We start from the raw sequence: 11,382 nt of genomic DNA on the forward strand, positions 1-11,382 counted from the left end.
AGCTACACGTGCGCCGGTGGAACTTGGCTTTACCTGTTGGGGGGAAGACCCCGGATAGGGCAATGGACGCGGAGCAGCCGGCTGGCCACTGGCCGGCTCGCGGCAAAGGCCGGCTGAGGAGCAGCCGGTTGGCGCCGTGGCCGGCTGGTCCGGAAGCCGGCTGGCTCTAGGTCCTAGTCGGCCTGGCTACGGCCACCAATGCTGTAGCTGGGCCGGCTTCTACAAGCCATATCCGACTGGGGTTTGTACCTCAGACCGACTCGAGGCTGGCGAGTCTTGCACTGGAAGGAACCGGGTTGGTGATCCGGGTTCCTAAAGTCCACGCTGACTCCATCTTCCGTAAAGCGCGGGGCACTGTGGAGCAATAGTGCCGCGCGCCGGACAGGCCGTCAGGGCTTACGACGATCCGTACTGGCTACAGTGGCTGACGGCGACAGGGACACCTCCTCTCCATACCGCTGACCGTGGCAGCCGGATGGGATAGGCCACGATGCCTCAACGGCTCCTGACGTCACCGCCTCGGGAAGGAGCGGAAGCCGGAGCCGGCCAAGCCGGCCAGTAAACTATAGGGTCTTATATGTAAAGTGCCGGCGCCTATATAAGCCGCACTACCCCCTCTCGTGCCGGGGATCGATCATTCTTACTTCATTCCACCCTTAGCGCTGCCCTATGAGAGAGACCATCGTCTCCTTTAGCCTCCCAGGAGCAGCCGGACACAGCTCTAGGAGCACCATTGTATTGTGTGATCATCATATACACTCATAGCAGGAGTAGAGGTTTTACCTCCACTGGAGGGCCTCGAACCTGGGTACGTCGCCGTGTCGCTTGTGCCCATACCCGCATCCGGATACCGCCGTGAGATCCCTCAGGAACCACTTCGATTAGCCACCCTATGGCATATGCCGTGACGATACCACGACATTTGGCGCCCACCGTGGGGCCTTCAGCATCCTCGGCCGGTGTCTTCATCCGGACGGGCCTCACCATCACCACCGGCGAGCGAGTCGCTTCAGGCTTGATCTGGAGATTCGGCTCCCTCGACTGCGTCAGTGACAACGCTGGCTGCTTCGCTGACCGGCCCTTCCCAGCCGGCGGCAGCATCATCTCCTTCGGCGGCCACGACGTCTACGTCGCCACCGTCGCACCGCCGCGCTACCCGCGGCAGGTGCTGCGCTGCGCAAGCCCTCCTCCGCGAGCCGGCAGCAGCGCCCACGCCAGCCCCGCCGTCGTGCAAGTCATGATGGCTGGCGACGAGCTCCCCACCAAGAACCCGCGCATGCGCGGCCCCGACCTGGAGCGCAACGTCGACCCCAACGCCTCCGGCTCGGGCCCGAAGGCGCCACCGCCACCGTCCCGGCTGGACGAAGTCCGGGCAAAGCTGAGCACCCCACTCACGCCTGGCGGAGACCCCACCGCCATCGAGGCGGACTTGGAGGCGCATCACCAGCTCCTCCTCAAGCAAACCGAAGAACTGGCTGCTGCTAAGCGCCAGATGGAGATCACCCAGCGCGAGTACAACCGCGCCCACGGCCTCACTCCAGGCGGCGACGGTCCCAGCCGAGCCGGTCAGATCCACCGCAGGGGCCGCGACCTTGGCGCTGAGATCGCCCGCGACGGTGCTCCTTCGCCGGCTCTGTCCGCGGAGCTACCCGTCTACAACACCCCCGACAAGAACATGCGCGCGGCACAAGCCGCCGCAGAAGAGCTGAACCGCCTTGAGGGCGAAGAGTTACACCGCCAAACCATGCGGGTGACTGAGCTGCTCAATGCAGCCAACAAGCAGGCGGCCGACCCCAGGTATGTCAATGCCCCCAGAGCTTCTCACGCACGTGGAGCTGCAGGCAACGACAGGGAAGGCGCCAGGGACTCGGCTGAGTCCGCCTCCCCAGCACCAAGCCGGCACCGTGACTCCCGGGCCACGCACGCAAGTTCGGGCCGGCCGAGCCACCAGCCGAGCGGCAGCAGCCGCAGCCGGCCTCCCCCAAGACAAAACCAGGAGCAAGACTCCGAGCCCCGCCGTCAGCACCGGCCGGCTCCAGAAGCACCCGGCACACGCCAGCCGGCACGCTCCCGGCTGGGCCCCCGCATCGAGCCCACCGACGCCAGAGACCGCCTCGATCGGCTGGTCGAATCCCGCATCGCGGAAGAGGAGGCGCCGGCTTGCCCCAAGTGCTTCGGGCCCCGCATCGCCAACGAGCCCGTGCTCGACGGCTTCCAGCTCCCCCGCGACACGCCCAAGTACGACGGCACCGCCAAGCCGGAGGACTGGCTGCAGGACTACTCCACCGCAGTCGGCATCTCTCGAGGCAACAAGCGGTGGGCGGTACGCTACTCCTCCCTGATGCTGGTCGGCTCCGCCCGCACCTGGCTCAACAACCTGCCAGCCGGCAGCATCAACGGCTGGCTGGACTTCGAGGAGGCCTTCGTCAGCAACTTCACCGGTACCTACCGCCGGCCGGGTCGCCCTCAGCAGCTTGAGATGTGCAAGCAGGGCCCGGACGAGACGGATCGCGCGTACCTGACGTGCTGGTGCGAGATGCGCAACTCCTGCGAGGGCGTGCACGAGATCCAGGCCATCAGCTTCTTGATGGGAGGCTGCCGGCCAAACACCATGCTGTGGCACAAGCTGCGCCGTAGTGACCCCAAGTCGATGGCCGCCTTGATGGCCATCGCGGACAAATACGCGCTGGCTGAAGAAGCCGGCAAGGCACCGGCTGACCCAGCACCGGCTCCCTCCAGGCGGGACCACCACAAGTCGGCTGAGCACAAGCCGGCAGACGGCGCCTCTCATGGCAGCCGGCGGGACAACTACCGCGGCAAACGTCACAGCGACCAGCCGGACCGCCGGTACGGCTCCGCCCACGTAGCCGCCGTGGCAGACAACGCGGCAGGCGGCAGCCGCCGCCAGAAGCAAGACCTGCAGTGGAAGCCGAAGTACACCTTCGAGCAGATGCTCGACTCGCCGTGCAAGTACCACAGCGGCAAGAACCCCTCCAACCACACCACCCGCGACTGCCACTTCATGAAGCGGCTGACAAGCGGTGAACCTCTCCCGCCTCCACCCCCGCCTCCACCAGCCGGCGGGCCGGGTGGCCAAGCCGGCGCAGAGAACGCCAACCTCGAGCACCACGAGGCTAACCAAGTGCACCATGGCGGCCGATATTTGGCCGAAGATGCTACCTACATCATCTTCACCTCCGAGCCCGAGGACAAGACGAGCCAGCAGAGCCGTTCCCTCGAGGTCAACGCGGTCATACCGCCGGTCCCCCAGTACCTAAACTGGTCAGAGCAGGCCATCACTTTTGATCGCCGCGACACACCGGCTGTCCTGCCGAAGCCAGGCAGCTACGCCATGGTCCTGGATCCCACCATCGGCACAACCCGGCGCAGCGTGCGTTTTTCGCGCGTCCTCATCGATGGCGGTAGCAGCATCAACATCCTCTACCGCGACACCGCCCGCAAGCTGGGCATCCAGGAGGCCGAGTTACGCCCCACCCCCACCGTCTTCCACGGCATCGTGCCAGGCCACTGCTGCCAGCCGATTGACCGGATCACGCTGGAGGTGATGTTCGGAAAGCCGGACCACTTCCGCACCGAGAGAATCGAGTTCGAGGTGGTGGACCTCGTGAGTCCCTACCACGCGCTCCTGGGCAGGCCGGCCATGACCAAGTTCATGGCGGTACCTCACTACGGGTACCTGAAGATGAAGCTGCCTGGCCCCAAGGGGGTCATCACCGTAGCCGGCGACTATCGCCGCTCCATGGACTGCGCCACGCAGAGCTCCAAGATGGCCCAGACGCTGGTCATCGCCACCGAGAAGCAGCTCATCCACGACGCCGTCGCCCTCGCCAAAGCCGCGCAGACAGACATGCCGGCTGCAGGCAACCCGGCTGGGACGACTCACTTCCAGCCGGCCGACAACACCAAGAAGATCCTGCTGGACCCGGCGCAGCCGGACAAGTACGTCACCATCAGTGCCGGCTTGAGCAAGAAATAGGAAAGCGAGCTCACCAGCTTCCTCCGTGAGAATCGGGACATCTTCGCATGGACTCCAAGAGACATGCCGGGTGTGCCGAGGGAGTTGGCTGAGCACCACCTCCACGTCCGGCCTGAAGCCAAGCCGGTGAAGCAGCCTCTCAGGCGCTTTGCCGAAGAACGAAGGAAGGCCATCGGTGAAGAAATCGCCCGGCTCCTAGCTGCCGGCTTCATCATGGAAGTGCTGCACCCGGACTGGTTGGCGAACCCGGTCCTGGTGTTGAAGAAGAACGGCTCCTGGCGCATGTGTATCGACTACACCAGCCTGAACAAGGCGTGCCCGAAGGACCCCTTCCCCCTTCCGCGCATAGATCAAGTTATAGATTCGACTGCCGGCTGTGAACTGTTGTCTTTCCTAGATGCTTATTCAGGCTACCACCAGATTCCTTTGAATCCGGCTGATCAAATAAAGACTTCGTTCATTACCCCGTACGGGGCTTACTGCTACACGACTATGCCGTTCGGCTTGAAAAATGCAGGCGCCACCTACCAAAGGTGCATGCAAAAATGCTTGCAGGATCAAATCGGCAGAAACGTTCACGCATATGTGGATGATGTCGTTGTAAAGACCAAGGAGACGACTACCCTCCTTGATGACCTGAGAGAAACCTTCACCAATCTGAGAAGATTCCGGATGAAGCTCAACCCGGCCAAGTGCACATTCGGCGTGCCGTCTGGCCAGCTCCTTGGCTACCTCATCTCTCAGCGAGGGATCGAAGCCAACCCGGACAAGATCAGTGCCCTGGAAAAGATGGAACTGCCGCAGTGCCTCAAGGACGTCTAGAAGTTCGCTGGCTGCCTGGCTTCCTTGAGCCGCTTCGTCAGCCGGCTGGGGGAGAAGGCACTGCCCCTGTATCAATTGATGAAGAAGGCGGACAAGTTCGTCTGGTCACCGCAGGCGGATGAAGCCTTCCGTGACTTGAAGCGCGTGCTCTCAACCGCGCCAATCCTTGCAACGCTGGCTTCAATGGAGCCGATGCTGTTGTACATCGCAGCCACCAATCGAGTGGTTAGCGTTGTCCTGGTGGTGGAGCGCAAAGAAGCCGGCAGGGAGCAGCCGGTTCAGCGCCCAGTCTATTACCTTAGCGAAGTGCTCTCCCAGTCGAAGCAAAACTACCCCCATTACCAGAAGGTCACCTACGGCGTCTACATGGCGGCCAAGAAGCTCAAGCACTACTTCCAAGAGCACCCCGTCAAGGTGGTTGCCACAGCGCCCTTGGCGGAAATCATCGGCAGCAAGGATGCCAACGGCCGGGTTGCCAAGTGGGCCCTGGAGCTAGCCGCCCACACCATCCTCTACGAGCCACGCACAGCCATCAAGTCGCAGATCCTCGCGGACTTCTTCATCGACTGGGCCGAGATGCGCAAGCCGCCTGTGCCAGATTCCACACATTGGAAGATGCACTTCGACGGCTCGAAGATGCGCAACGGCTTGGGAGCCGGCATCGTCATCACCTCTCCCAAGGGAGACCGGCTGGACTACGTCCTGCAGATCCACTTCGCCGCATCCAACAATGTGGCGGAGTACGAAGCACTCATTCATGGGCTGAAGCTGGCCAAGGAGATTGGCGTGCGTCGCATACTCTGCTTCGGCGACTCCGACTTGGTCATACAGCAAGCATCTGGCGACTGGGACGCGAAGGACGCCAACATGGCTTCATACCGCTTCCATGTCCAGCAGCTATCCGGCTTCTTCGACGGCTGCGAATTCCACCATGTGCCACGAGCAAGCAACGAGGCGGCTGACGCCTTGTCCAAGATCGGCTCAACCCGGCAAGCCATTCCGCCGGGCATCGCCTTGGCGGTCCTCAAGAAGCCGTCCATCATACCGTCACCGGATTCAGATTCAATATTCGTGCCGGCTGACCCGGGGGCTGCTCAGCCGAACCCGGGGGCTTCATCGCCCAACCCGGGGGCTAACAAGCCGAACCCGCCGGCTACCATGCCGAACCCGGGGACTTCTCAGTCCAACCCGGGGGCTTCATCGCCAAACTCGGGGGCTAACAAGCCGAACCCGCCGGCTAGCAGGCCGAACCCGGCGACCATGCAGTCGAATCCGGAAGCTCCCACGCAGGAGGCCCTGTTGGTCAGCGTATTCGAGATAAGATGCGTACCTTCATGGGCACAAGAATTCCTCTCCTACCTCACCGACGGTGTGCTGCCTGATGATAGAGTCCAGGCCAGGCAGATTGAGAGAAGGGCCAAGGCCTACACAATCATCAACAATCAGCTGTACAAACGTAGCGTAAGTGGGGTGTTCCAGCGGTGCGTCGAGCCGGCTGAGGGGATTGAACTCCTACGGGAAATCCATCAACGAGAGTGCGGACATCACGCCTCATCCAGAGCCATAGTGGCCAAAGCCTTCCGGCACGGTTTCTACTGGCCGACTGCGCTCAGAGACGCAGAAGAGTTGGTGAAGAAGTGCAACGGCTGTCAGCGCTTCGCAAAAAGAGACACCAGCCGGCTTCCGCCTTGAAAACCATCCCCATCACATGGCCATTTGCCGTATGGGGCCTGGATATGGTAGGCCCATTCAGAACGGCGCGAGGCGGCATGACACACCTCTTGGTGATGATTGACAAATTCACCAAGTGGATCGAAGCCAAGCCAATCAAGAAGCTGGACGGCTCCACAGCCGTCACATTCCTCAAGGAAATCATTGTGAGATTCGGCTACCCCCACAGCATCATCACCGACAACGGCAGCAATTTCTCCCAAGGCATCTTCTCTCGCTATTGCGGGGAAATGGGGATCCGGATGGCCCTATCTTCTGTGGCACACCCAGAGTCCAACGGACAAGTGGAAAAGGCTAACGGCTTAGTCCTAGCCGGCATCCGGCCCCGGCTGGTGGAGCCGCTCGAGCGAGCAGCCGGCTGCTGGATTGAAGAATTGCCCAATGTGCTGTGGAGCCTGCGCACAACGACAAACCGCTCAGTCGGCTTCACACCATTTTTCCTCATATATGGGGCCGAAGCCGTCCTGCCAACTGATATCGAGCACGACGCGCCAAGGATCAAGCTCTACACAGAAGCCGAAGCCAAAGAAGCTCGCGAAGATGGAGTCGACCTGGTCGAAGAGGCTCGGCTGCTGGCTGCGTCCAGATCTACTATCTACCAGCAGAGCCTCCAACGCTATCACAGCCGGAAGGTCCAGCCCTTAGCATTCCGAGAAGGAGACCTAGTGCTCCGGCTGATCCAGCGGACAGCCGGACAGCATAAACTGTCATCCCCATGGGAGGGTCCCTTTATCGTGAGCAAGGCAGTAGGCAATGATTCCTACTATCTCATAGATGCCCAAGAGGCTAAGAAAAACAAGCCGGACAAGGCTGACGAGGAGACTAAACGTCCCTGGAATGTCAACTTACTCCGCCCATTTTACACATGAGAGCAGGAATGTATGTATCCCTTGTATCCCTTTTGTAAGCTATGAAAAAGCACGCGCCAAGAGCGCCGTTTCCGACAAGTTTTTCGCATACTCTACCTTGTTTCGCCAATTGGCTTGAACCCTTTCACGTGGTTGGCTCAGTAACGTGATCCGGTTTCCGACAGCCGGCTTCCGATCCAGCTACAGACCGCAACCCGGCTGTCCGGCTGGCGGGAGTAAGGCCTAGGGAGCCGGCACGCGAAAGACGACTAAGGGAAAGAGTAAAAGTGAGTTGACTTGCAACTTTTCATATAAGTGCCGGATTGCCGAATTCAGCTCGTTCGACCGAAATACTGCCGGCCTCACCCAGCGGCCCGCTCTTGATCCGGCGACGGATCGCAAGTCGGACGTGCGACCGGCAAGAGCACAGCCAAAGAGTGGGGCGGATGGGAAAAAGTGAACGAGTCGAAAGAAAGCAACTCGGCACACAAATAATTAACAAACACATTAAAGTGTGACTTAATTAAAGGGCGATAATATTCATACATGTGCACCCGGCATCCCGGGGATTTAATAAACTGTCTTGGCAAAAGAACAACTGAAAAGCAGGTAAACTAAGCCGGAGGGGCGTCAGCGGAGCCGGCTGCCGGGTCGTCCTTGGGCGCGTCTTCCGCCTCCTCATCTTCCATGTAATCCTCATCGGATGGAGGAGGGTTCGGGTCCGCGACGAAGACGCCCTTGTCGACGAAGTCGGCAATGGTACTGGCCCGGGCAAGGCGGGTGGCCTTGAGTTCGGCTGGGAGCTTGTCCTCCACGCCGGCTCGCCGGAACTCGAGCTGCCCCAGGTCCACCTCGTTGTACCAAGAGAGGACGAAGGACAGCGCCATGTCGGCGCCAGCGCGCGTGGCCGACTCCTTCCAGTCGAGGAAGCGGTCCGGCACCCGCTCCATCAGGGAGATGAGGCCGGAGATGTCTTGCGGCACCGCCTCTCCAGGCCACAGCATCGGCACCAGCTCTTCAGCCGCCTTCCGAAGCTCCCAGCCAAGCTTGGTGATGGGCTCGATGCGGGCAGCCATGGACGCGATGTGGTCCTCCATGGAGAAGTACTCTGAGCTGCCCTCGCCGGTCTCCCGCCTCCTGGAGTCGCGCGCAACGCCAACGGCTGCCAAAGCCGCGTCCTGCGTCTCCGGGAAGGCCGCTGCAAGAAGAAGCAAGTCAGAAATCATCGAAGCCGAAATAAGCTGAAAAATGCAAATTTTCGAAGTCCTAAGCCAAAAGGAAAAGCCTGGCGGCAGCCGGCAAGAACCGACTGCCACCAGCCCGAAGATGGGGATAGCGAAGAAATCAGAAGTTTCTGCTGCCGGCTGCCAACGAAAGCCGGCAACCGACAGCCGAAAGCCGGCAAAGGGAAAGGAACAGAGAGATGCACTCACCCGCCAAGCCGCGATCAAGCGCGCCAAACTCGTCCGTCCAGCGCTTGGCGGTAGCCGTCAGCTCCGTGGACTTGGCGGTGACCTCCTCCTGCAGCGCAAGCCGCTGCTTCTCCACCTCCGTCAGCCGCCGGCTCAGATCTTCCACCTTCTCCTTCTCCGCCGTCCTGAGGGAGTTGAGCTCAGTGAGGTGGTTCTGCTCCAGCAGGCGCAGCCGCGTCAGCTCCTGCTCAGCCAGCTTGAGCTTGGTGTTGGCAGATCGGCCCGCCTCCTCGCTCTCGGCGCACTGGGCGCGAGCAGCCCGGAGATCCGACTCCAGCCGCGGGACCTTGGCGGCTTCAACTGCGAGGCGGCCGGAAGGAAACGGCAGCCAACCAAGACTAAAAAGAAAGAAGACATCGAGTCCACAGAAGCGAAATCTTACCCTTGACGGTTTCCAGCTCGCGGGCCAAGTCGGCCCGGTCCAGCTTGGCCTTGTGGTAATGGGTGACGGCGCGGTTATACAGAGTGGTGCGCCGATCCATCACAGCCTAAGGAAAAAAGGAAAGTCAGTCAGCTAGGCGAAACCCGGGCCGGCTCCGAGCAGCCGGCCCATGCCTCGGAGGGCTACCAGGATGATAACCAAATCAAAAACAGACGAAGCTTACCTTGCCGGCTTCCTCCACCTTGGCCACGTTGGCCGCGGTCTCGGCAGCCCTGGCCTTGAGGTTGGCCTGCAGGCTGGAGAAGAACATCTCCACCGATGCTTGGCCGGGGTTCCCCTCCCGGCTGGTCACCTCGTAGGAGTCGGCGCGGAGGCACGCCTGCTCCATGGTGGCAGCCGAGCCAAGGCTGGAGTCGGAGGCGGACGGCACCTGCAGAAGCAGTGCGCCCTTGGCCACGTGCAGGCCCTGCTGCAGCGCCGATGAAGCTCCCGTCCTCACCAGCGCGCGCGAGTCGGCGCCCTCCGTGCGCGCCGGCTCGTCCCTTGCCGGCTCCCGCCTGGCCGGCTCCTCCGTCGTCGGCTCCGGTGGTGGCGTCGCTCCGGGCGCAGCAGATGGCCCAGCCGGCGCAGTCGTCTCCGGCGCCTGGGGTGCCCCCTCCGGGCTCTCGTCCAGCACCACCACGCTTGGCCTGGCTCCGGCTCCGCAGCGGGTGGCGCGGCCCCGCCGGCTCCGGCTCCGGCTCCGGCCGCGGGCGGCGCAGCTCTGCCGGCTCCGGTTCCGGTTGAAGGCGGCATGCCCCGGCCGGCCCCAGCAGCGGGGTCCAGAAGACGTGTCCGGCGTGGAAACATATCGTCCAGCGTCGGCTGCCGCGTTGGCTCGACCCGCGTGCCGCGATCAGGCGCTGAGGCCAGCGGCACGGCAAAATAAGGCGCCCCTGCGGGAGGCGGAGTGCCCGCAGGCGGCGGCGGCGTAGGTGCGCGCGAGGAAGGCTGCGGCGTCTGCTCCCTCCTCTGGCGCGGAAGCGGCGACACAACGCGCGGAGCTTGCCGGGAGCCGCCGCCCTGGGCAAACTTGATGGGGGCCCTAGCCGGATAAACAGAGGGAAGATAAGCATAAAAGTAAGGAAAGAAAAGGAATCAAACGAGAAAGAGAAAAGAGAACTCACCCGGCCTGCTCCGGAACCTTCTTCGGCTGCAGCCGGCGCTGCTTCTTCGCCTTCGCCTCCAAGGCGGTGGTGGAGCCGACTCGCTTCGTGCCCTTGGGCGCCGAAGTCGCCGTGGTGCTGGGCGGCCTCGTGCGAAGGGGCACGGCGGGGATTGGCCCCGTGGCGGACGTCGCCGGCTCCTCGTCCTCCTGCTGCTCCGGTGATGGGGGCGGATTGTGCTCCCCCTGGCCGCCTAGATCAGGCGCCTGCAGCAGGTCGTCGTCGCCGGCCTGGTCGCCGGCTTGGTCAGCCGGATCGACGTGATCCGGCGTCCACCTCCTCGTCGCCAGGTCGCCGTCCTCGGCGTTCTGGCGCTCAAAGAGCTAGAAAGACAGAAAAAGCATGAGCAAACAACAAGCCGGAAGTCGGCAAAAGCAAAAGGAAGTCGGCCTCGCAGCCGCAAGCCGGAAGCCGGTGAAAACACAAAACTTACCCGCTCAGGCAGATGGTCCCTGTCGCGGGGCGCCAGCCCGTAGTTCCAGTCGTCCGGTATGTTTGCCTTGGTGATGTTATTCACCTGGCTGGCCACCTGGGCCTTGGAGAGCACCGCCTTGGACGTCCGGTTCGGGTCGAACCGGCCGGACATGTGCCCGATTTTGTGGGTGCGCCTCTGGAGCGGCAGCACCCGGCGCTCAGCGATGGTGCAGAGGAGGTCCTCGGTAGTCAGCCCGTTCTCGACGGCTGCCCCCAGGAAGTCCCAGAGCTGGCTCACCTCGGCGTCCGGATCCGACGTGCGAGCGTTGTAGCTCCAGTTGATCCGGCCGACTGGAGGGGCCGGGTTGAACTCCGGCAGGTTGATCCGGTCGATGAGCTGCCCCTCGTTGCGCACATAGAAGAACGACATCTGCCAGTTCTTCACCGAGTCAACGGTGGGGATCTTGGGGAAAGGCGTACCGGGCCGAGTGTAGATCGAGGCGGCGCCGCA

The sequence above is a fragment of the Lolium perenne genome, chromosome 5, assembly GCF_019359855.2.
Source record: "Lolium perenne isolate Kyuss_39 chromosome 5, Kyuss_2.0, whole genome shotgun sequence".
In the NCBI taxonomy this organism is placed as follows: domain Eukaryota; kingdom Viridiplantae; phylum Streptophyta; class Magnoliopsida; order Poales; family Poaceae; genus Lolium; species Lolium perenne.